The following is a 25,900-nucleotide window of genomic DNA, read 5'->3' as shown; positions in this document are numbered from 1 at the left end:
GGGCCCTTCCCATTCTGCCTTCTAGACAAGAAGAGCTCTGAAAAGGTTTTCCTGAGTAATGGAGTTGTATAAAATTTTATTTTTATATCCACACTCATTGGTGAAAATATTTTTGAAAATCTTCAGTTTCTTGACCTTATTTGTGCCATGGGCCTCTTTGGCAGCCTGGTTAAGCTTACCAACCCCATCTCAGAGTAATGTATTTGTATGCATACAATAAAATACATAGGATTATAAGGGAAATGAATTATATTAAAATATAAAAACAAAATGATGATAGAGTAATACATCTGCTCCTTTATAAATGCATTAATGACAAGATCTAGTACTACATGTAGGAGAGGCAGTCCACCAGGGGTCCTGGACATCCTTGCTGAGTTTACCCTTGTGATATTGAGCGGTTTCAGTAGGTAGTCACTTAGGCAACAGACTAGCTTATTTGCTGCTTACTCAAACAAGTGCTGGGCCCTCGGCTCTAAATTCTTCTTATGTAACATAATCTACTACATGTGCTCCAGTCACCTGGCCCTCCACATTGCCCAGCGGGAATTAGAGCTCAGGGAAACAGCGCAAATACACTGACACTCTAGCTACCCCTTTTGCTGTGAGTAATAAAGTCTTACATTTGGGATCCAGGAGTTTTGTGTCTTCTGTCCTTATCCAGGAAACTGTGGCAAGCTGACTTGTTAGCTTGCAGGGAGGGTAAAATCTCAGTGCCTTCACAGTTCTGACCCTATCATTCATTTCAAAGTAGTGTTAAGCGTAAATGATATTTTGAGATGTATGCAACAGCTATAATGCAGACTGAAAATACCTGTAATTTTTACTTGTGCAAAAGTCACTGTGGTTTGTTGTGCACATTCATAGTTGAAGGAAATGCTCCCTTACAGTTAAAGGTTTCTGAAAATAAATGGCAGTTTTTTCTCATTCAAGTTCACAGGTTTTAGGAGAACTCTTGGCTACTGCCAACTCCTCAAAAGAAGACCAGAAAAACCTGTTGATCAAGCAAAGTAAGTCTAAGTTAATTCAGTATTTACTGCAGAAAGGGAAAATAACACCTTGAAAGAGACTTGGTGTAGTTTCTAAGAAGGAAGATTTCAAGAAAGGGTGTTTATAGGATTTGGAGGCCTGGGCTCCAGTGGTTTAAGGTGGTTTTTCAAAGCAAGAAATTGATGGGGAGTGGGCACAGTTTGTGACATTTAAGACAGTTTAAGATCCATAGACACAGAAAAGCAGGGGTCTTGAAGCAAGTCTCGTTAAATAAACTTGGTCATATATGTGAGCTCTTTGCCTGTGTGAGCAGTCTGTGGTCCTGAGAGTCATCTGTCCTGTCCCAGATGAGCAAACTATTTGCCCAGATAAATTAATTTCTTGAAGCAAACAATTAATCTATTTATCCTCCTGGACTAGAATTTCCTAGAGCAGTTGTGTCATGTTGACATGGGTGGTCTCAGTTCTTATTTAACAAGACCAACTTCTTAGCTTGAAATCCCCTTTCTCACAAAAGTGGAAGCCTGCCTTTTTTTTGCCTGTTTTTGCTCTGTCCTTTCCATACTGTGAGTTCACCGTGTGTGTGGGCTAAATGTTATACTCCTAGATGTGGGGTTCATTTGTTTTCTATATATGTTTACCCAAAAGACCCAGTAAAATACCTTTTTTAATATATGGGGGTATTTATTTGGTGAGGATTCCTTGTGCAGTACACTTTTCCATACATATGTAATACTTGAATACTTAAGGTGGTTTTTTTTTGTAATACCCTCTGTTGACCCTGATAGCTGTTGCTTTTTTTTTCCTTTTTGCATCAAAATTCCAAAAAAGAGCCATCTGTACTCATTGTTTCTGATTACCCTTTCATTGTCTTTTTTTTTTTTTTTTTTAAATAAATTTATTTATTTATTTATTTTTGGCTGTGTTGGGTCTTTGTTTCTGTGTGAGGGCTTTCTCCAGTTGCGGAGAGCGGGGGCCACTCTTCATCGCGGTGCGCGGGCCTATCACTGTCGCGGCCTCTCTTGTTGCGGAGCACAGGCTCCAGACGCGCAAGCTCAGTAGTTGTGGCTCACGGGCTTAGTTGCTCCGCGGCATGTGGGATCTTCCCAGACCAGGGCTCGAACCCGTGTCCCCTGCATTGGCAGGCGGATTCTTAACCACTGTGCCAACAGGGAAGCCCTTTTTTTTTTTTTTTTTGAAATGAACTTCTTTATTTGGAAAATTACAAACATAAACAAAAGTAGAGAGAATTGTAGAGTACGAATCACCTGGATTCAATAATCATAAGCTCATAGTCAGTCATGGTTCATCCATACCCCATCCCACACACATTCCCATTGTATTATTTTGAAGCAAATCTCAGACATTTTATCATTTCATCAATAATTATTTTAGTATATATCTTTAAAAGATAAGATTTTTTAACCTAACCATAATATCATAAATCTGAAAAATAGTACCATATTATCTAAAATATAATATTATAAAATAGCATAATACCATAATATCTTCAAATCAACAATTAATTCCTTAATATCATTAAATATCCAATCAGGGTTCACATTCCTAAATGTCTCATAAGTGATAGCACATGTTTTTTCATTTGAATCAGGATCTAAATAAGACCCATATATTGCATTTGGATGCTATGTACCTTAAATTTAATTTAGAGATTCCCTATCCCTCCCCCCCCCCCCCACTTTTCTTTTCTTCTTCTTTTTTAATTTATTTATTGAAGAAACTAGGTCACTTGTCCTGTAGAGTTTCCTACGGTCTGAATTTTGCTGATTGCATCCCCTTGATTTGGTGTTTAACATGTTCTTCTCATCCCTATATTTTCTGTAACTTGTTGGCAGTTAGACCTGGTGACTCTCAGATTCAGTTTGAATGTTTAGGCAAGAATAGTTGAGAGGTAGCACAGTGGTCTCCTATTACGAAGCATAGGATGGATGTCTACTCATCTCTGTCTCGCTTTATCTTGGTCTCTCTTTGCAACCATTGATGATCATTGCCTACATCCATCATTTCCTTAGTGGTTGATTATTTCTTCTTTATTTAATAATGAGAATACTTTTATAAAGAGAAACTTCCTCTTGTTAACTATTTAGCTATGCTGACATACAGTTTACATAGAAAAGGCAGGTCATACTTGATTCTTTCCTTTTGTTTTTGTTTGTTTGTTTCAAAATAATGAATTGTTTCCCTAACATCCTCCAAAAATGAACATTACAGATTGCTGGGGAAGTTTACTGTATTAATACAAACTCATGGACTTAAACGTATTTCACATGTTTCTGTTCATTCTTATTGACGTAAATACCATTTTTAATCTAGCATATTGTCAAAGATCAAAAAGTTTGAAAACATACAGCGCTGGGGTGGCTGTGTAAAATGGTTCAACATCTATGGACAGCAATTTGGCAATATTTAACAAATTATAAAATGCACATTTCCTTTGACCCAACAATTTTACTTTTAGGAATTTATCCTAGAAATGGACTTACAAGCACGCAAAGTGATGTATGTACAAACGTATTAATTGCAGTCTTGTTTATTTTAGCAAAGTAAATGGAAAGAGATATTTATACACACACGTTTATAGCAGCATTATTCACAATAGCCAAAAAGTGGAAGCAACCCAAATGCCCATGGCTGGACGAATGGATAAAATGTGGTATATACATACAATGGAATATTATTCAGTCTTAACAAGGAAAGAAATTCTGACATGTACTGCAACACGGAGGTGTTGGTTGCACAACGATGTAAATACTTGATGGTACTGAGCTGTACAATTAAAATGATTAAGATGGTAAATTTTATGTTGTGTATTTTGCCACAATTAATTTTTTAAATTAAAATATATAAAGTAAATTAAAATTAAAACTGTAATTACTAACATGAATTTTACCATTCATCTTTCTATTGTGCAATGCCAGTTTAAAATGCAACTATCATAGTATTTCACTCACACACGGAATCACACAATACAGAGATTACACAATTTGTGAGTTACGGTTTGTCCCCAGGGGTGCCTTGAGCTGTCCATAACAGACAAACACAAGAAAGACGGAGGAAGGTCGTTAGGAGGAAAAGAGCCCTCCCAATCCTCCCCCAAGCTCGGAGCCAGAGTAGGGCGCCCTTCCGGAACACGCCGACACTCTCTAGCGAGAGCGGTCCCCCCAGGGCGCATCCCTCCTGCAGGGTTGCAGCGAGCGCAGGCCTGCGTGCTGCTGTGTCCGGCTCCTGCCAGCAGATGACCGCCCTAGCCTGGCGGAGTCTGGAGAGGTCAGGCCAGGTGTCTCTCCTGCCCCAGGGCCCCCTGCCCAAACCGGGGCAGACAGGCGACTCCCAACGGTACTGAGACCTCGGCGCCGGTGAAACTCTCGCCCCTGGATTGAGGTGGGCGAGAGACCCTGCGCAGCCAGCCCGGGGAAGGGATGGGCACCATCACACCCCTGACCCTTCCCATGGCCGCGCCCAGAACTCTGCCGGGGACGGAAGAGAGCAGCAGTCGCCGCGCAGGGCCAGGGACACCGGGAGGCGGAAGGAGGCGGGATGGCGCATGAACCAAGGCTTCCCAGCCCCTGGCACATGCTCCATTGTTCTAGGAGACTTCCTTCTGAAACGCAAATTCAAAGATACAATTAAGGATTTCGAGGCAGTAACAGCACTTCAGAACAGGGGACCCCCTGTACGACTGCACCGGCCACACACCCATGCAGCCGGCCCTGGTAGGTAGGGATCGCAAGTCTTGGTGATAACATCTAGAGCTGTGCTGTCCAATAGAAATAAAATGTGAGCCCCACAGGCGAGCCACGTATGTAATTTTAAATGTTCTAGTGTCTAATTAAAAAGGTGAGATTAATTTTAATATATTTTATTTACCCTAACATATCCAAAAATATTATCATCTCAACATGTAATCAGTATTAAAATTACTGAGACATTTTACTTTTTTTTTTTTTTTCATACATACTAAGTCCTCAAAATCCAGTGTGTATTTTACACTTAGGTCACATCTCGTTCCAAGACCTCAATTGCCACATGGGGCTAGTGGCTGATCAAGTGGACAGGGCAGGTGTAGAGCATGAAAAAGGAAGTGGGTGGCTGGAGGACCGTTTGTGCTGTTGCCACTTGGTGGCATAATATTGGCTGCTAAAACAGAAATACCTACCAACGTTTGTCAGTCACTTCCTGTGACTGGTGCAATTTGGCACCAGAATTCCTATGAGTAATTTTGATGACTATTGTGAATATTGTGCTGCTATTTTAACACTGTTACTGATTTTTAAATATTCCTGTATGTAACAGTGTCATCCAGACATTCATTAAAGCAGTGGTTCTAATGCTAATGCTACAAAACCGCCCATAATCAATAAACATTAGAAGGGGAAGTTAGATGTGTCAATTGCCAAGAGGGAAACCAAGTAACCAACGTTATGCTCCATGTTGTTAATTTAGAAATGAAACCTTGGGAAATACTGGAAAGTTCTGAAAAATAAAAATCAACATTTAAGCAGATACACTTTTAAGTTTTCAAAAATGGTTACATAAGGCAAAAAGAAAGGAAAAAACAAAACCTGACAACAGAGCTGCAAGATCCAGGTCAGAGTAATGCGCACCTGAGCTGCCCTGGTTGTGCATGTAAACACTCAGAACAAAAAGCCCTGTTTTACATTTTGCATGTGTTCCTACAGGGGAAATTGAGTGCTTACTAGAACACTGTCATTAGGTATAGTTTCATTTTCACTAGCCTTTCCCATTCAGGAGTCACTTTACTGGCGGACTAGCCTGCCATGTAGTGGTGAAAACGGGAAACTACAGGCCACTTTTTAAGCATTTTATGCATAGTATTTGAAACATCAAAATAATAAATGCAATATAAAATAAACACCTGGAAGTGCACCATCCATCTTAAGAACTAGAACATTACCTATTAATGCATCCACCTGTATGCCGTTTTCTTATCTTATCCTGCCTCCTCATTAGAGATAATACTGGCTTGAATTTTATGTTGACCATTTTCTTGATTTTTAAAAATAGGTTGTTTTATCATTTGTATATGCATCCCTAAATGAAATATTATTTAATTTACTCATCTGAGCTTTATAAAAGTGCTGTCATGATTTTATGCCATTTTCTGCAACTTGCCTTTTTCATACATTATATTTGACCATGTTATGTGTGTAGCTGGAGTTGATTCCCTGTGGGAATAAATAGCTATTTATTTATCCATTCTCCTGTCAATGGACATTTGGTAGCCTCCAATTTTTTGCCATTTTTTAACAGTATGGCAATGAATATTCTTATACATGTGCAAGAACCTCTTTATAACATATCTAGTTCAATTTTACAAAATACATATAGCCAAAGTGTCTTTCAAAGTTGTACCAGTTTACACTCCATTTGTGGTATATAAAAGGTCCCAGTGATCTTCATCTCCATCAGCACTCGGTGTGACTAAATTTCTTAGTTGTTGCCAATGGAGTTGGAAAACAGGATCTTATTGTGGCATTGACTTGTATAATATTTCCCTGGCCATCAATGAGGTCCAGCGTATTTTAATTTTTATTGGAGATTTGTTTCCTTTTTTGTAAAGTGTCTATTTATGTCTTTTGCCCATTTTTAACTGGTTTATCTCTTTGTAATTTTAAGATTAAGATCTTAATCTAGGGAGATATATATCAGTTTCTGTATTTAGCAACCTTGGTGAATTGTTTTGTATTTAGCAACCTTGGTAAACTCTCTCATTAATTCTAATAATTTGTCTGTAGATTCTTTTGGGGTTTTCTATGTAAACAATTATATTAGCTACAAATAATGACAGTATTGTTTCCTTCTCTCTCCTTATATCTGTCTTATCCTTGCCTTGTGGAGCAGAAGAGGTGATGGCAGACTCCTTTGCCTCGTTCTGCTCTTAAAGGAACAATGCTTTCAGTGATTCATCATTAAGAATGATGACTACTGTAGGCTTTTTAAAAAAGATTACCTCTTAATGTTAGGAAGTTTTTTTTATTCCTGCTTTACTAAGAGTTTTTACCAGGCATGAATGTTGACTTTTACTGACTGCCTTTACTAGATCTATTTAGATAATCATACAACTTCTCCTTTAACCCATTAACGTGATGAATTAAAGTCATGGGCTTTTATGTTAAATGATCCAAATATTCTAGGGATAAATCCAGCTTAGTCATGATGAATTGCCTTTAATATATGCTGTTGGATTTGATTTGCTAGTATTTTGTTTATAGTATTTCCATTTAATATGTTCATGAGGGATTCTGGTCTGTTATTTTCTTTCTCATACTTTCTCATACTTGACTGATTTTATTTCAAGGTTATACTAACCTCGTATGAGTTGAGGAGCATTGCTTCTTTGGATAGTCTTTGTTTGTGTGAAATTAGAATCATTTGTTCCATGAAAATCTGCTAGAAATTGCCTGAAAACCAGCAAGGCTTGATTTTTTTTTAAGCCACTGATTCAATTTCTTTAATACTGTTGGGAACTCAAGCTTTCTTGTTACAGCTTCGATAAGTTATATGTTTCTAGAAATGTTTCCCTTTCTAATAAGTTTTTTAATGCATTGATGTAATATTCTTTATGGCATGCTCATCTTATCTTTTTAATCTCTTCTGTATTTTCAGCTTTCTTCTGTTCTCCATTCCTATTATTGCTTGTTTATGCATGCTACCTACTACCCTCTTATTTAATGAATCTTACCAAAAGTTTGTCTGTTTTATCTGGCCTTGGCTTGTTGATCATCTCTATTGTATATTCATTTCATTTCATTAATTTTTGCTCTTATCTTTATATCTTTTCTTAAACTTTCTTTGTGTTTATTCTACTGGGGTTATTTTTCCTCTTAGAGCGAAAGCTAGCTCATTAATTTTCAGCCTTTTTTCTTTTTTAATGTAAACATCTAAAGCTATAAATTTCCCTGTAATTACCATTTTTGCTGCATCCACCAGTTTTGATATGTACAATTTTCATCACATATCATATAGTTGTTTCTATACAACTTTCAATTTCTATTATGATATCTTACTTGACTCCTAAATTATATAGAAATGTACTTTCTGGGACTTCCCTGGTGGCGCAGTGGTTAAGAATCCGCCTGCCAACGCAGGGCACACGGGTTCGATCCCTGGTCTGGGAAGATCCCACATGCTGCGGAGCAACTAAGCCTGGGTGCCACAACTCCTGAAGCCCGCGGGCTCTAGGACCCGCGTGCCACAACTACTGAAGCCCACACACCTAGAGCCCATGCTCCGCAACAAGAGAAGCCACTGCAATGAGAAGCCCGCACACAGCAATGAAGAGTAGCCCCCTCTCGCCGCAACTAGAGAAAGCCCACGCGTAGCAACGAAGACCCAGTGCAGCCAAAAATTAATTAATTAATTAATTAATTTTAAAAAAAGAAATGTACTTTCTAATTTTCAAAACTCAGGAGGGGATGTCATTTATCTTTCTGTTAAAGACTTAATTTAATTGCATAAGGTATAACTATGATCGTAGGTCATAAAATGTGATTTATGTGAATCAGATTCTTTGGAATTCGTTGAAACTGGCTATAAGGCCTTTTATATGGTCAATTTTTGGAAGTGTTCCATGTGCACTTGGAAAGAATGTCTATTCCTTGATTGTTGGATATAGAGTGATTTATAAATATGCACTAAATCAAGCTGGTTAATTGTGTTATTCAAATCTTTTTTGACCCATTAATAATTGAGATCATTGTATTGAAATCTCCCACTATGTTAGTGGGTTATCAGTTTCTTTTTTTTTAATATTTATTTAGTTAGTTAGTTTTGGCTGCGTTGGGTCTTTTTTTTTTTTTTTGGCTGTACCAGGTCTTAGTTGTGGCCAGTGGGCTCCTTAGTTGTGGGAGGCAGGCTCCTTAGTTGCAGCACGTGGGCTCCTTAGTTGTGGCATGCAAACTCTTAGTTGCGGCGTTCATGTGGGATCTAGTTCCCTGAGCAGGGATCAAACCCGGGCCCCCTGCATTGGGAGTGTGGAGTCTTAACCGCACTTAACCACTGCACCACCATGGGAGTCCTTGCATTGGATCTTAGTCACAGCACGCAGGATCTTTTCTTTTCATTGCAGCACATGGGCTCTTCATTGCGGTGTGTGGGCTTCTCTCTAGTTGTGGGCACGGGCTCCAGGGTGTGTGGGCTCAGTAGTTGCGGTGTGTGGGCTCTCTAGTTGTGATGCATGGGCTCAGTAGTTGTGGCGCGCATGCTCCAGAACACGTGGGCTCTGTAGTTGTGACGCGCAGGCTCCAGAGTGTGTGGGCTCTGTAGCTGTGGCATGCAGGCTCTCTAGTTGTGGCACGTGGGGTCAGTAGTTGTGGTGCGCAGGCTCCAGAGTGTGTGGGCTCAGTAGTTGCAGCACGCAGGCTTACTTACCCCGTGGCATGTGGGATCTTAGTTCCCCAACCAGGGATCGAACCTGCATCCCATGCATTGGAAGGCGGATTCTTAACCACTGGACCACCAGGGAAGTCCCAGATTAGTCAATTTCTATCCATAGTTCTATACGTTTCATTTTATGTATTTGGATACTATTTTAGTAGGTACCCACAACTTTTGGACTATTATATCTGGTGGAACAAACCTTTTATCATGAAAATGATGAAAGGCCCTAATAATACATTTTGCCTTATAGTCTATTTTGTCTAATACCAATATATTGCACCAGCTTTCTTTTAATTAGCATTTTACTTTTGTTCATCATTTTACTTTCATCTTTTCTGTGTCCTTTTATTTTAGGTTTGTCTAGTTTTTAGGGGTTTTTCTTAATCTAGGTCTGAGACTCTGTCTTTTGTTTATCCCATTTATACTTATTGTGATTACTGATAATATTTCTACGTCTTAATTTTTATTTTCTATTTGTTCTCTTTTCTAAACTTCTTTCAACTTTTTTTTTTCTAAACTGACTTTTTGTTTTTGTTTTCTTACTCTATTTTCTGCTCTACTGGTGTGGAAGTTATACTTTCTGTGTTTTTAGTAATTACCCTTGAAATTTTACCAGGCACATTTAACAAAGTCTAAAGTCAACAGTACTTGAACCTTCTCAAGAAGAACTCAGAGCACTCTACCTCCTCTCACCAGCCTCACTCTCCTTCCCCCACCTATAAATTATTATTGTCCAGTATTTGTGCCTGTCGTTTTTCAACCCCACAAATTACATGCCATCACCATCTTTCATTAGTTGTTTTTTGCAGACAGTGTGTTTGGAATTATCTACATGTTTACTGATTTCTTTGCTCACCATTTCTTCTTGCATTCCAGACCTTCCTTCTGGGCTCATTTTCCTTCTTCCTGAAGTGCATCTTCTAGAATTTGTTTTAGTGAAGGTCTGTTAGTGGTAAAATCTCTGTTTTTTTTTCTAAAAATGTCCCTATTTCACCTTCATGTTTCTATCTTACACTTATTCTTGAAAGATAGTTTTGCTGGGTACACAATTCTGGGTTAACAGTTATTTTCTCTCAGTACTTTGAAGATATTTTTCTATCTTTTAGATTCACTGTTGTGGGGACTATATTCAATATCCTGTGATAAACCATAATGGAAAAAATATATTAAAAAAGAATGTATAGATTCACTGTTGCTGTCACTGTCCAATTGTTTCTCTGTAGACAATCTTTCTTTTCTCTCTAGCTGCTATTAACATGTTTGCCTTTAGTGCTCTGTGGTTTCCCTACAATATGTCCAGGTGTATGTCTTTTTTAACCTGCTTGATGCATGTTCTGTTTCTCCTGTCCATGGGTTGGTGTCTTTTATCAGATCTGGAAATTTTTAGCTGTTAGCTTTTCAAATATTGCTTCTCCTTTATTCTCTCTATTCTCTGCTTCTGGGAGTCTGACTGGATATTTTTTAGACCTCATTCCATCTTCCCTTCTCTTAACCTCTCAGTCATATTTCTCATCTCCTTGACTCCCTGTGCCTCATTCTGGGTAGTTTTCTCAGATCTATCTCCTGTTCACTAATTCCCTATCCAGCTGTGTTTAATCTGTTGTTTAGCCTGTCCATTGAGTTTTTTTTTTAAATAAATTTATTTATTTTTCTGTGTTGGGTCTTCATTGCTGCCCGCGGGCTTTCTCTAGTTGAAGCAAGTGGGGGCTACTCTTTTTTTTTTTTTTTTGGCTGTATTGAGTCTTCATTGCTGCGTGCGGCCTTTCTCTAGTTGTGGCAAACGGGGGCTACTCTTCGTTGTGGTGCGCAGGCTTCTCATTGCAGAGGCTTCTCTTTGTTTCACAGCATGGGCTCTAGGCGTGCAGGCTTCAGTAGTTGTGGCGTGTGGGCTCAGTAGTTGTGGCACACGGGCTCTAGAGTGCAGGCTCAGTAGTTGTGGTGCACGGGCTTAGTTGCTCCGCAGCGTGTGGGATCTTCCCAGACCAGGGCTCGAACCCGTGTCCCCTGCATTGGCAGGCGGATTCTTAACCATTGCACCACCAGGGAAGTCCCCATTGAGTTTTTAATCTCAAGGGTTAAATTGTTAAGTTCTATTTGCTTCCTTTTCAGATATGTCTGGTCATTTGCAGTTGTCTCTTTGCCTTGCTTATTTTTTTTTTTATAAATTTATTTATTTATTTATATTTATTTTTGGCTGTGTTGGGTCTCCGTTTCTGTGCGAGGGCTTTCTCTAGTTGCGGCAAGTGGGGGCCACTCTTCATCGCGGTGCGCGGGCCTTTCACTGTCGTGGCCTCTCTTGTTGCGGGGCACAGGCTCCAGACACGCAGGCTCAGTAGTTGTGGCTTACAGGCCTAGCTGCTCTGCGGCACGTGGGATCTTCCCAGACCAGGGCTCGAACCCGTGTCCCCTGCATTGGCAGGCAGATTCTCAACCACTGCGCCACCAGGGAAGCCCACCTTACTTATTTTTTAAAAATAACAGCTCTGTTGAGATATAATTTGCAAATAATAAGATTCACCCTTTGAAAGTGTACAATTCATTGGTTTTTAGCATATTCACAGAAGTTGTGAAACAATTATCATGAATTCTAGAACAATTCTGTCACCCTCAAAAGAAACTCTATACTCGTTAGCAGTCACTACAAATTCCCTTCTACCTCTGTCTCCCAAAAACCACTAATCTATTTTCTGTCTCTATGGATTTGCCTATTCTGGACAATTCATAAGAATGGAGTCATACAATATATGGCCTTCTGTAACTGGCTTCTTTCATCTAGCAAAATATTTCCAAGATTCATCCATATTGTAGGAAATATCAGTACTTTGTTCCTTCTTATGGCTGAATAAAATTCCATTGTATGGGTCTACCATATTTTATTTATTTATTTACCAGTTGATGGACATTTGGGTTGTTCTTACTTTGGGGCTATTATGAATAATGCTGCCACGAACATTCCTGTACTATTTGTTGTTTTTTTTAAATTAAATTTAATTTATTTTTCATACAGCAGGTTCTTATTCGTTATCTATTTTGTACATATTAGTGTATACATGTCAATCCCAATCTCCCAATTCATCACACCACCACCCCACCCCACTGCCACTTTCCCCCCTTGGTGTCCATATGTTTGTCCTCTACACCTGTGTCTCTATTTCTGCCTTGCAAACCGGTTCATCTGTACCATTTTTCTAGATTCCACATATATGCATTAATATATGATATTTGTTTTTCTCTTTCTGACCTACTTCATTCTGTATGACAGTCTCTGGGTCCATCCACGTCTCTACAAATGACCCAATTTCGTTCCTTTTTATGGCTGAGTAATGTTCCATTGTATATATGTGCCACATCTTCTTTATCCATTCATCTGTAGATGGATACTTTGGTTGCTTCCATGACCTGGCTACTGTAAATAGTCATGTACTTTTTTGTGTGTGGATGTATATTTTCTTTTCTCTTGGTCATATACCTGTATATCTAGGTTATGTGATAACTCAGTATTTAACAGTCTGAGGAATTGGCAGAAGGTTTTCCAAAGGGGATGCACCATTTTACAATCCCACTAGCAATGTATAAGGGTTCCAATTTCTCCACATCTTCCCCAACACTTGTTATTGTTTGTCTTTTTTGATCCCTTGCTTATTCCTGTGATCCCATCTTTTATTTCTTTAAACATTTCCTATCTAGTCATTTTACATCTTCTTCTATCTGATAATTGCAATAACTAAAAACCATAGGGATCTAAATGTGTTACATTTTGTCTTCTCTTCATGGTAGCTCATTTCCTTCTGTATTTGATGATATATTTCTGTGAAAATATAAGGTAGGGTTTTTCTTGTGTTCATTGCTATATCCCCATCATCTAGAACAGTGACTGATATGTAACAGGTGCTCAACAAATTGTTGTTGAATGAACAAATGAGTCCTAAGGACCTAAGCAGGAAAGGAAACCCCAGAGAAGATGTGCATTTGCTTCTGCTTAGTGCCAAGATGCCTATAGACCTACGGCTATTTAGCCTCTATCAGTCACAGTCTCTTTGGGGAAAACAGAAGCCATACACTCTATGTATTCCAAGTGTATCCACCTGTGTCCAATCAGGAAACAAACCACACAGTGATTTAAACAGGGGATGTTTAATATAAACAATTATTAAGCTATAATAAAAGAATAACTATAAGATATAAAAAGAACTATAGTGCTGAGAGAAAGTACCCAAGGAAGGACAAACTTTGAAGGGGAGGGGTCTCCCTCCCCAAAGGTGGGGTTCACACCTCACTGGAGAAAATGTGGTTGCAGACCACTGTATGGCAGAGAAGTTCGCAAGGTGGCCTGGGCCAGAGCCTGTCCTCAGTTTCTGGAAAGACAAGAAGCAACCCACTGGAGCACACATGAGCTGTGCCCGGGGGGCAGGTGGTCAGGCGTGCAGGTGCACAGAGGGAATCTGGCACCACTGCAAGAGGGAGGCCTGGAATCCACCGTCTGTGAGCACCATGGGAGGTGATCACCAGGCCAAGCAGGGGCTGTGAGGTCACTGAGAGATTGTGTGATCTGGGTGTGTGGCTGGGACAGACCACCACCGGAACTGCTCCTGCCCATACCACTCTCCAAAGGTACAGCGCCAGGACCAGCAGGAGAAACGCTTCCTCCCCCAGTGTCTTTCCAGTGCCGTCTACCGAAAAAGCTTACCATCAGTAAGCTCATAGTAAGAAGGTATGTTTAAAGGAATTTTGCCCATAATCACAGAACAGGTATTGAAAAGTGAATTTGGAACAAGAGGCAATAAATTGATAGTAGGCATGCCAAGCATCTCAGTTTTGGCTCCAGGGAAATAGAGGTCTATACAACCTTTGGAAGTGTTGGGGGAGCAAAGGTAAGGGAACCTTCAACTGCAGCTTCAGTCTGTAGCACCCACGTGGGTGATTCTCAGGTTTGCCCCAGGCCACTCTAATCTCAAGAGCCTCTGGGAAGCGCCCACCCACCCTCTCAGGCAGCAGCCCGTTGTAGGTGATCCTCAAGAAGCACATCCAGAAGCTACTGTGAACTCCTGTCTGCTTGTGAGTCTGCAACCCCTCTGGAGAACCGTGCCCTCTCCCTTTCACCCCTTTCACCCGCCTTCCGAATCTCTCCCAACAGCCTCTCGTTTGCAGCCTCTACTGGAACCCCATGGGGCAGAGGATTCTGGGAAATGTAGTTTCTGCTTCTCCTCAGCGATAGAGCGGAGACCTCAGAAGGGGAGCCAGTGACAGTACACAATCCTTTAGAGACCTGAGCTAAGGTGGAGTCCTGAGGCAGATCCCCTACGTTGCCACTGGCCCAAGGGCAGGCTTCCCAGGAGTACCTAAAATGGGCATTTGCCCTCAGGGCCGCCCAACCTTTTCTTTGCTTTCCAGTCAGTGCTTCTTCATCCAGTCTCAGGTCCGTGATTTTTGTTTGTTTGTTTAATTTTAGTGGTGAGGAACCTTGGTGATTTCCCCTACTATCTGCATACCCAGCAATGCATTAAAATTATTTTATTCCAGGATCCAGTTGTTTTACAGGGAGGGAGCCCTTCTGGGAATCTAGTCCATCACACCACCAAGTGCAGAAGATCCAGGCTACTTTTTAAAAGTAATCTTTATTTATTTATTTATTTATTTATTTATTTATTATATTTATTTTTGGCTGTGTTGGGTCTTCATTTCTGTGCGAGGGCTTCCTCTAGTTGCGGCAAGCGGGGGCCACTCTTCATCGCGGTGCGCGGGCCTCTTCACTATCTCGGCCTCTCTTGTTGCGGAGCACAGGCTCAGTAGTTGTGGCTCACGGGCCTAGTTGCTCCGTGGCATGTGGGATCTTCCCAGACCAGGGCTCGAACCCGCGTCCCCTGCATTAGTAGGCAGATTCTCAACCACTGCGCCACCAGGGAAGCCCCCAGGCTACTTTTTAAAAGAAATGATTCCAACTCAGCAAGGCTCTAAAGTCAGTGGAATAATTTTAATGCCACTGCTCACAACAGAAAAAAACATAAGAAATAAGTGATTCAAATTTGTGGCTGTATCACAGAGGCCTGTGGGGATCTGATGAGAGCTAGAGGTTCCACAAGATACACATATATCCTCAAAACATGTTGCATACAATTCCAGGTGGTCCGAAGTCCCCTGACGCCCATCTGTGGACCCTGTCCACGGAAAGTAAAAGCTTGACAAAAGAGAAATCAGGTCACGTACAAAACGTCATTCCAGCTTTTATAAAGAGCGCAAAGCAGTTGGTATTTTTCTCACAATGCTTTTCTCAACATTAATAAAAGCATTTCTAATTAAATGTTCAATGTTTACTGTTTCTAGCATATTAGTTTTAAATCATATTAAAGACATAGTAAAGTTTTTCATGTTTCATTAAAAAATTTGCAGTGGGGGACTTCCCTGGTGGCGCAGTGGTTGAGAGTCTGCCTGCCGATGCAGGGGACACGGGTTCGAGCGCTGGTCTGGGAGGATCCCACATGCCGCGGAGGAAGTGGCCCCGTGAGCCACAATTACTGAACCTGCGCGTCTGGAGCCTGTGCTCCGCAACGAGAGAGGCCGCGATAGTGAGAGGCCCGCGCACCGCGATGAAGAGTGGCCCCCGCTCGCCACAACTGGAGAAAGCCCTCGCACAGAAACGAAGACCCAACAAAGCCAAAAATAAATAAATAAATTTATTAAAAAAAAAAAAAAAAAAAAGGAAAGAAATGGATGTTCCCATCTTCCCCTGCCCCCTACCATACAATTTACAGAGATTCTTGAGATTGGGTAGATATCTTCTTCCTCTTCCTACATTAACAATAAATAAATAAATGCAAAGGTAAAGAAAAATTAAAAAAAAAAAAAATTTGCAGTGGAAGCGGCCCCTTGTGTAATTAATATCTACAATGACTCCATGCCTGTTTCATAAGGACTGAGCATGGCTTTACTAACAAGTTATTATAAGGGTTTGTTTGTAATAACTTTACTTGTAAGACATTTTCATCATTTAATTTATGTCAAATCAGGAACAAACTCCCAACTCAAACAATGTTCTTATGGGGAAAACACAGTTTTATGCAATGGTCAATTCAAGAATGCCCTGGGGAAAAAACTAGATTGTCTTGTTTCGGGTATTTTAGCCTTGTCCTCCACCCCACCCCAAACCCGGCTACCTTACATGTTTCCCCAGGGAAGGGACTGCAGAGCAGGAAGACCTGGGAGTCCATCCTGGCTTCTGCTGGGTAACCTTGGCCTCACATCTCCAAGTTTCTGTTTAATCATCTGTCAAGGAGCAATGACAATACCACGGAGTGGGTGGGCAAGGACAGTAAGGTTACGAGAAATATTGGTTCCATGTGTGCTATCCTGGTGCGCTCAACAAATGCTTATTGACTGACTAGGTAACTGGGAACTGGCTCTGGCTAGTTGTCCAACTAGGAAAAGGGATCCCGCTTTGCCTGCTGGGTCTGTTCAGAGTTATGACTTGCCCATTGTTCGATGGGGGATCCTGTAGCCAAACAAATGAATAGTTAAAGTCAGGCAACGAGGGCTTTTGGCTTTGGGTGGAAACTTAATTCCCAGATAATACATACATTATGTATAGACTGCCTATACCTGCCTCTGCACTTGGCACTCAGGCCAGAGCCCCGCACAGGAAGATCGTGGAAAGGCAGGGGAGGATGAGACACAGGATGGTGGTGAATGACCCAGTTTAGAACTCCCCTCTCACATCGCAGGGGGTGAGGAATCTCCAAGCCATGGGAGTGAAATGTACAACTTGATTTGTCATCAGGGTGATACTGCCATGGTTACCTCTGCTGTCATCCAGAAGGTAATCTTTTTTGCAAGGCAGAGCATCTGAAGTTTTTAAGATTAAAGATCACTTGAAATGGTATTGCTACTTTGGAAAATAGTTTGCAGTTTCTTATAAAGTTAAATGTATAGTTACCATAGAAGCCAGCAATCCCATTCCTAGGTGTTTACCTAAGAGAAATAAGACATCTGTCCACACAAAGACTTGTACATGAATGTTCCTAGCAACTTTATCAAACTGGAAACAACTCAGATATCCTTCAAATGGATTAACAAACTGTGGTACATCCAGACAATAGAATTCTACTCGGTAATAAAAAGAACTGAACTCTTGAAATGTACAAAAATACGAATGAATCTCAAAAGCATCATACTAAGTGGAAAAATCCAGATGGAAAAAGCTAGATGATTCCATTTATATGAAATTTAAGAAAAGACAAAACTATAATGACATAAAGAAAATCAGTGGTTGTCAAGGGTTGGCGACGGTAGAAGGGAGGGACTGCAAAGGGACATGAGGGAATTTTTGGAAGTGATGGAATTATTCTGTATCATGACTGTGGTGGTGGTTACATGAGAATATACATTTGTCAAAATTCATTGACTTATACTTAAAATTAAAGAATTTTATTGTGTGTAAGTTATACCACGATAGAGCTATTTTTTTTTTAAACCGTGACTTAAAGCTATCATGTTTATCTCTCAATTAAACCTGAAACTAGCAAAGTTTACTTAAGTTTGACCTTAGACTTATTTTCCAGGCAGGTCAGTGGGCCTCAGAAAAATTCCTAAGGACTCACTTCTGAGCTGGTGGTGGGAAAGGCTGATACAGGCTTCTAAAGCCAGAAGTTACGTGATGTTTTCTGCTCTGGGAGCCCATGGGTTCAAAGCCCAGAAAGGAATTCAGGGGCACCCTTACAATGTGGAGCAGGATACAGACTACCTGGTGAGATTCGAGGGGATCCAGAAAGTTCTCCTTCAGATGGCCCCCACGTTGGTGCTGAACTTCTGGTGCTTCCTCTGGATTGAGCATTGCCTTCCCCGAGCTTCCTATCCAGGAAAACACATTCTTGCCACCAGGACAATGACCATGAGTTTTCAGGCTTCTACCACCTTCTTAGAGCTTCCCAATAACCTTGGAAGGGGGCTGTTATGATCATCCTGATCTTGGGTGGCCGTGTGGTGGCTGCAGTGTGTGGCAGCTTGAAGTGAGACCTCAGTTCCCTGGCCAGGGATTGAACCCAGGCCGTAGCGGTGAAAGCACTGAATCCTAACCATTAGACCACCAGGGGTTAGTGGCTAGGAGCAGGACCCTGTCTCTTGTCTGCTTTGAAGAAAGAATTCATCAAAGAGATGAAAAGTAGCGAGGCAAGTAAAGTGTTTATTAGGAGAGAAGATATGTTCAGAGAAAGCATGGGTGGGCTGAGATAGAGAGAGAGAACCACACTTTTGGGGTGGTTTAAATCACTTATATGGGGGCAATTCTTCCAGGTTTCCTCTGGCCAGTCCTCTTGCTTTGTCTGTCTTTGAGTCCATGTTTGGTCTGGCTCAGGGCCCTCCCCTCTGTGCGAGCGCATCTTTTACCCAAGGTGGATTCCAGCACGAGGGTCTCTAGGAGGTTAGCAGAACATATTATACTCTAGTGCCAGTGCCCCCTCCCCTGAGGATCTTGTCTGTCCATGTGTAGCTTGAGGGGGTCTCCTTGACCTCAAGAATGAGAAATATGTGACCTCCTTATCTTTTATCTAAGCAGGGCTTAGCCCCTATTTGTTTTTGTCATTCCCATTATCTTGAAGTGTCCACAGGAGACAAAGTCCAGTTGCTTATCATGTTCCTGTTATTATCTTTATTTTCAAAGTGTAAACAGGAGGCTAGTTGTAAATGTCTAACCTGGGGCCCATCTATCTCCTGCCTCAATCCCATTTTACAGGTAAAGAAACCAAGAACAGAGAGCTTGGGTGGCTTTTCCCAGAGCACACAGCCCTGAGTCAACCTCAGTGGGGCCAGATCCTATCTAAGGCTTCTCTTTTCAAAGCCCTCGCTTTCTGCAGCATGGCTGTCCACTCACATGAATGACTTTTCTACTTTTTAAAGATCAGGCCTATGAAGATGCCTCTGGGAAAAACCTAGATTTTCTAACACTAACAGCTCTGGGTCTCTTGAATAGATGATTAATTGCAAAGTCCAGTCACACAGAGTTCAGGCTTAACAATTCTTAAATAGTTTTTAAAAGCAGATATTACTCCTTGCTCGCCATGGCCATGGAGAAACCTCCCTCAAGTCTGCATGGCCTGTCTGGCCAGGCAGCTTGTGTGGTGGTTTCTGAAGAGTACGGGCCCCAGAGGCAGGCTGCCCAGTTCATTGACGGCCACACCACTGACAGAACAGGCTGTGGGATCTTGGGCAGGTGACTCAGCCTCTCTGTGCCTGAGTTTCCTCATCTGTAAGCAAGGCAAAATTTATTCCTACCCCTAAGGGCTATTGTGAGAATTAAATGAGGGCAGACACATAAAGCACTGAGACCAGGGCCTAGCACATAGCAATTGTACAATAAATGTTAGCTGTTAAGAGTGAAAGAAAAGGGGGGACTTCCCTGGTGGTCCAGTGGTTAAGAATCCACCTTCCAATGCAGGGGACGCAGGTTCAATCCCTGGTCAGGGAACTAAGATGCCACATGCCGTGGGGCAACTAAGCCCGTGAGCCACAACTACTGAGCCTGCGTGCTCTAGAGGCCACGCACCACAGCTAGAGAGTCCACATGCCGCAACTACTGAACCCACACACTCTGGAGCCCACGTGCCACAACTAGAGAGCCCGCATGCTGCAACTAAGACCAGATGCAGCCAAATAAATTAATTAATTTTTTAATAAAAGTGAAAGAAAAGGACCCTGAATTCCTTTCTGGGCTTTGAACCCATGGACTCCCAAAGCAGGAAACACCACGTAAGTTCTGATTTTAGAAGCTCACATCAGCCTTTTCCACCACAGGCTCAGGAGCAGGTGCTTAGAAATTCATTTGAAGCAGTAATTTTGAGGCCCACTGACCTTTCTTAAAAAATGAGTCTAAGATTAAACTTAAGTAAACTTCACTAATGTTCATGTAAGAGCTAGGGATGTGGCATCAGGGCAGCAGCAGGCCCTGGGACCCTGTTAGCAGCAGATGGGAAGGGGAGGGGGCTAGCTGAGAACAATTCAATGTGGGAGGCAGACTTCCAGACAAGGTTTATAACACATGTAGAAAAGAGTGATCTCTTCCATTAAGGCATGGGGAAAGAGCACAGAATCTCCTATCTTAGGGCTTTTGTTGAAGCCCAGGGTAGTGAACCGTCCCCTTCTTCCCTGGCCTATCTGGCCAGAGAGGGAGCAGCTGTGACTGTACAGCATCTGGCCTCACTGACTGGCCCAGGGTGGGCACCTGCCTCAAGCTGAGCCAATCATAATCCCCCCACGAGAACTTAGAATTGGGCCCAGAAGAGTCCAGGCTCATTCTGCTTAACTCCTGGATGAAAGCGAGGTAAACTTGGAAGCTGCCAGCTGAGGCCATTGGCTGCCAATGCTCCCTAGGACACAGGGCAAGCCAGTTTCAGAGAGAGAGAAGGATGGAACAGAAGCAGAGTGGGAGGGAGGTGGCTTTCGGGTTTCTCTAAGTCCAGGCCCTGGTTCTCATCTGTTCCCCAAGGCCCAGCTGCATCCTTGTACTTAGATTCCTTTAAAATCGCTTTTTGCCATTAACCTGGCCCCAGCTGTTTCTAGCAGTCACAACCACAAGACTCTTTTTTTTTTTTTTTAAATAAAATTATTTATTTATTTTTGGCTGCGTTGCATTTTCATTGCTGGGCGTGGGCTTTCTCTAGTTGCAGTGAGCGGGGGCTACTCTTCGTTGCAGTGCGCGCTTCTCATTGCGGTGGCTTCTCTTGTTGTGGAGCATGGGGTCTAGAGCACGGGCTCAGTAGTTGTGGCTCGTGGGCTCTAGAGCGCAGGCTCAGTAGTTGTGGCGCATGGGCTTAGTTGCTCCGCGGCATGTGGGATCTTCCTGGGCCAGGGCTCGAACCCGTGTCCCCTGCATTGGCAGGTGGATTCTTAACCACTGTGCCACCAGGGAAGCCCCCACAAGACTCTTAATGAAAGCAATTTGAGGCAAACACCTCCTTCTGTCTCTTTCCCCCACAGTGTGGTCACCCTCCCAGCTTCCTTAAGGATGACCTCAGCCTGGACGAGGGTGTCCTACAGGCAACACCAGCTGACAGGGGAAGCCATTCTCCATGTCCTATGGTCCCTCCCTCTTCCCCCAGGCCTAGCCTCTCTTCCCTGGGGTCTGACCATGTGTAACCCCTGTTTCTCACAAGCAGGGGTCCCTAAATCAGGCCTTTCCTGACTGCCTTTCTCCCGGCATAACTGCCCCTTCCCTGTCCCATTTCTTCTTTGTCTGCCCTCCTTAGTCCCAGCTTCTGAGTTCAGAGGGCTGTGTGTCATGCCTCCCAGGTGGTGGCTACAGCCTAACAGGGGACTTCAAAGCCTTCCAGAGAGATGATGGATATTAGCTGAACCTATTGTAATCATTTCATAATATACGTAAATCAAACCATGATGCCGTATGCCTTAAACTTGTGCAGTGATGTATGTCAGTTATTTCTCAACAAAACTGGGGGTGGGGGAAAGCCTTCCCGGGGCAGACCAGCATGGGAAGATGTTTTGGGAAAAGAAAAGTTTTCAAAAGTTCTTATGTAAACTTGATAGAAAGATGAGGATTCGTCTCACCGGATTAGGAGTGAGGAGATTGGAGTCTAGTCCTGGCTTTGCTTCTAACTCACTGTGTGACTTCAGGCTTCAGTTTTCTCAGCAGCAGAATGGCAGAATTGAATGAGATCAAAGGCTTTTGGGAGCCTTGTAAGGAGGCCTTGGTCATTGCCTTGGAAACGGTAGGAGGGAAAGAGAGATGGCACCTGGGCCCCTGTTTCTCTTCACTCAGAGTAGCCCCGCTTGTATCTGTTTTATACACTGAGCCTCCTTCTCAGATGTTATCTTATCCCAGGTTTCCGAAGAAGCAGATCTTGAGGCAGGAGTGTATGTGCTAACACTTTATGATGGAGTGCGATGCTGGGGCAGCTGAGGTGGGAAAAAGCAGGGTGAGGGAGAGAAAAGGAGGGAGAGGGCACAGAGGACTTTGCTGAGCTGGCTGCTATACACCTCCCCTGTTGCTAAATCTTGTGGGACCTTCTTTAATGAGGCCGTATGAAGCTTAGGACAGTCCACCCAGAAAGAGGAAGAGAAAGGAATTTATCTGCCAACCCCTGTCTCTTACTGGTCAAAGGTTCACCCCATGGAGTGTCTGACACTCCTGCACTCTCAGGCCAGAAATTTGGGGGATCGGGGGGTGCCATTGGTTTGTGCTGGTGAAACAAGTGGAAGACCTGGAAGACAGGTGTAGCTGAGAGGATCTTAGGCGGGCATTAAAAAGGAGCTCATACAGCTCTAGTTGGAAAAGAGTGAGAACTTCTGCTAAAATAAAAGTTGAAACCACTGGTCTGTGTAATCCCAAAGGACCTTCCCAGCTGCAAAGTTCCTTGACGCTGTTCACTGAAATTGCAGCTGAGACCATTTGCCTTTCTGGTGGGCAGGAACCATGTCCCCAGAGAGTTGGAAGCAAGATTCCTGGAAATGTGTATCCCTCAGTGCCCAAGGGTTGGTGCCAACTTTGCTCTATCCCCCACCCCTGGCTCTGCTCCCCTCAATTTCCATGCAATTTGAGAGCTAACACAGATGGTATTTTTAAAGAGTCCTGATGGGACAGGAAAGACGGGGGGCTGATAATCCCACCAGGCTGGGGGAGTTTTCATCTTGTTCATTCCGAAAGTCCCAGCCTCCCTGCCAGCCTGGATTCCCCTGCACTCAGGAGCAGCTGTCGGCTCCAGACAGGAGGCAGATTTGATGGTATTTAAGGGATTGGAGGATTAAGTGAGCCAGAGAGGCCCCCACTGCACAGCCTCATCCTCTAATGGCTGGAAGCTCACTCCTTGGTATTATTAAATCGATGATTACATCACGGGCACTGCATACCCCTACCTTTGGAGCCCAGCAGGCTTGCAAAGCCAGCAGAGAATGAGAGATTAGGGTCAGAGTGGGAAGCCTCAATCCTTCTTCTCTGGTGTATGCATAGATCAATCTGTAGATGGAAGATCAGACTCACCAAAATTAAATCTGGGATCCAGTCTGAGCGTTGTCTTTGGCTGACCTTGGGTACACTACTTCAGCTCAGGACATTGGCTTTCCCTGATGCAAAACAGGGACATCCCCTGCTTGCTTATGACATGGTGAGGAACAAATGAGAGAAAGCAAGCTATAAAGCATACGTGCCCTTTAGTGGGGCTGGGGTGGGCGTTGGGGGTGTGACCTGTGGGCTGCTGGAGCCCAGGATGGGACTGATGGAGAATGGTCCTGATGCAGGCACCAGCCACAGTCAAGATGGGACATGCGGGCTCTGATCAAAAGGAGAAGGAATAAACCCAATAAAAGTCTCTCAAGAGAAAAGACAGGAAAGAAAATAGAATGGAAGTAGGCATAGCTCAAACCCCTCAAATCATGGAGGGAAACCTCAGGTCCAAGGACAGACTGTTGTAAATAACAAACCCACCAGTGCCAGGCTCTGTGCTAAGCACTTCACGTGCATTATTTCACTGAATCATCACAACCCCAATGCAGTAGATGCAACAAGCTTATCCTTGTTACAGATGAGTAAACTGAGGCTGAGCAATTTACCCAAGTGTCACAGCTAGTTAGCAACGGTATCAGGATTGAAATCCAGGCAGTCTGCCTCGCAGATTGTTCTCCGGCTTTTTTTTTTTTTTTTTAATTTAAGTATAGATGATTTACAATGTTGTGTTAGTTTCTGGTGTACAGCAAAGTGATTCAGATATATATATATAGGTATATATATATATATATATATATATATTCTTTTCCATTATGGTTTATTACAGGATGCTTATTCTTTTATATTTTATATTCTTTTCCATTATGGTTAATATAGTTCCCTGTGCTATACAGTAGGACTGTGTTGTTTGTTCTCAGGCTTTGCCCATTGTTCTCCTTTCTCACAGGGAAGCTGTCTCCCCAGGTAGCCTCTAAGGTTCGAATTGTCATCTATATTCCTGTGACTCACAAGTCTGTCTGCCCAACTCCCAAGTCTGGCCTAAGTGTCAGATCCATGGGTCCATCAGCCTTCCTGACCCCACCTCAAGCTTAATGTGTCCAAGGATGAATTCTCATTTAGCCTAAACCTGCTCCAACCCACTTCCCAAGGGGTACCTCCACCATCCACCCAGCTGCAGAAACTGGCCACTGCCTGAACTCTTCTCTCACCCCTGACATCCAAGTCACAGCCTTGGTACCTCCCACACAACTTTTGATGTCATTAATTCTCTCCTTTCCACTGTCACTGTACCCAGTCCAGGACCCTCACGAGAAGAACTGGGCCCCAGTCTCTAGTCCTGCCTCCTCTCATCCACCTCCCCGACCCCCCATGCTGTGGAGGGAAGGGTCTAAAATGCAAATACGTTGGTGCCACTCCCCTGCCCAACAGCCTTGAACTGCTTCCCATTGTTCTCTGGATAAAGGCTGTCCTCCTTTGCGCTGGTTCCTTCCCCAGGTCAACTCCTGTTGCTCTTCCTCCCTGCCCTCTGCTGCTCTCACTGAACTTCTTTCTGTTCCTCCAAACATCAGTGTCTCTCTGGATGCCAAGCCCCCTGGCTGGCTGTCCCCTCTGACTGGAACACTCTTCCCCACTCCTCATGTGTTTGGTGGACTTCTGCTCAGACTTCATTGTCAGCTCAGAAGTCCAAAGTCACAGCTAGGATGTCCATCTGAAGCCAAGTCCCCCTAAACTGAGTTCATGATTAATCTCTCTATCCAAAACTTTATTCCCTTTCTTGTCCCCTCTGACCTCAATCCTGTGCTAACTGAACACTAATCAGCCAGAGTCAGATGACTAAAACTGTTGTTGTTAACATCATTAATGTACTAAAATTGCTATTATAGATATCATCATTAACATACAAACCCAGGTTGTTTCTCCAGGGCAAGATGAGCTAACAGACCCCCCAGCCATGGACCATCTGGTTGGAGAATCATAACCAAAGATATCCGGACTCCTGAAACAACAATTAACAAATGTCACAAGATGATGATTAATCCCAGCCTTTTTGTTCTTCCCCTTAAAAAAAAAAACCCTAACTCAAAGACTAAGTTGGAGTGGATCTGAGGCTTGTCTCCCACTCCCTTGCTTGGCACCCTGCAATAAACGCTGTACTTTACCAAGTGGACAAAAAAAAAAAATAACGTCCACCATCAAGCCATCAGCCACTGCAGCTGCCCCCCAGGCGCATCCCGAGGGGAATTCAGGATGGAGAAAAACAGGATTCTGGCCCTAGATAGTTAAGATGCAGATCAAAGGTCAGTAAGCCCAGACTCTTGCATCTTCCCATACACTAAAATCATTAACTTGAGATGTCTGTTTTTTGTGATTAGCGGTAATCTTTTGATGTTTGACTACATTTTTTTTTTTTTCAGCAAAAACTCCTGTGTATCCTGGCTCCTCCCTTACCTCTTTGGAACAGTTCCTCAGAGCTATCTGTGCTATCTGGCCTACAGTTCTCAGTAATGTCCCCGAATAAAACATAATTCTCAACTTTTAGGTTGTGCA

At 42.7% G+C, this 25,900-nt stretch overlaps 1 long non-coding RNA gene across 1 annotated transcript in view; it reads left to right on the top strand.

Annotated features, from left to right (window-relative positions):
- LOC137771293 (uncharacterized) overlaps positions 1-25,885 on the top strand; it is a 33,628-nt gene extending 7,743 nt beyond the window's left edge. Inside the window, exons 2-3 of the long non-coding RNA XR_011075355.1 lie at positions 934-1,010; positions 25,768-25,885. This is a non-coding gene — a long non-coding RNA (uncharacterized lncRNA). The remainder of the gene's footprint in view (positions 1-933; positions 1,011-25,767) is intronic.
- The last annotated feature ends 15 nt before the right edge of the window (positions 25,886-25,900 follow it).

This window comes from Eschrichtius robustus, chromosome 1 (genome assembly GCF_028021215.1).
Source record: "Eschrichtius robustus isolate mEscRob2 chromosome 1, mEscRob2.pri, whole genome shotgun sequence".
NCBI lineage: Eukaryota > Metazoa > Chordata > Mammalia > Artiodactyla > Eschrichtiidae > Eschrichtius > Eschrichtius robustus.
Note: the sequence above shows the minus strand (reverse complement) of the source record. Positions and strands in the feature narration are given on the sequence as shown.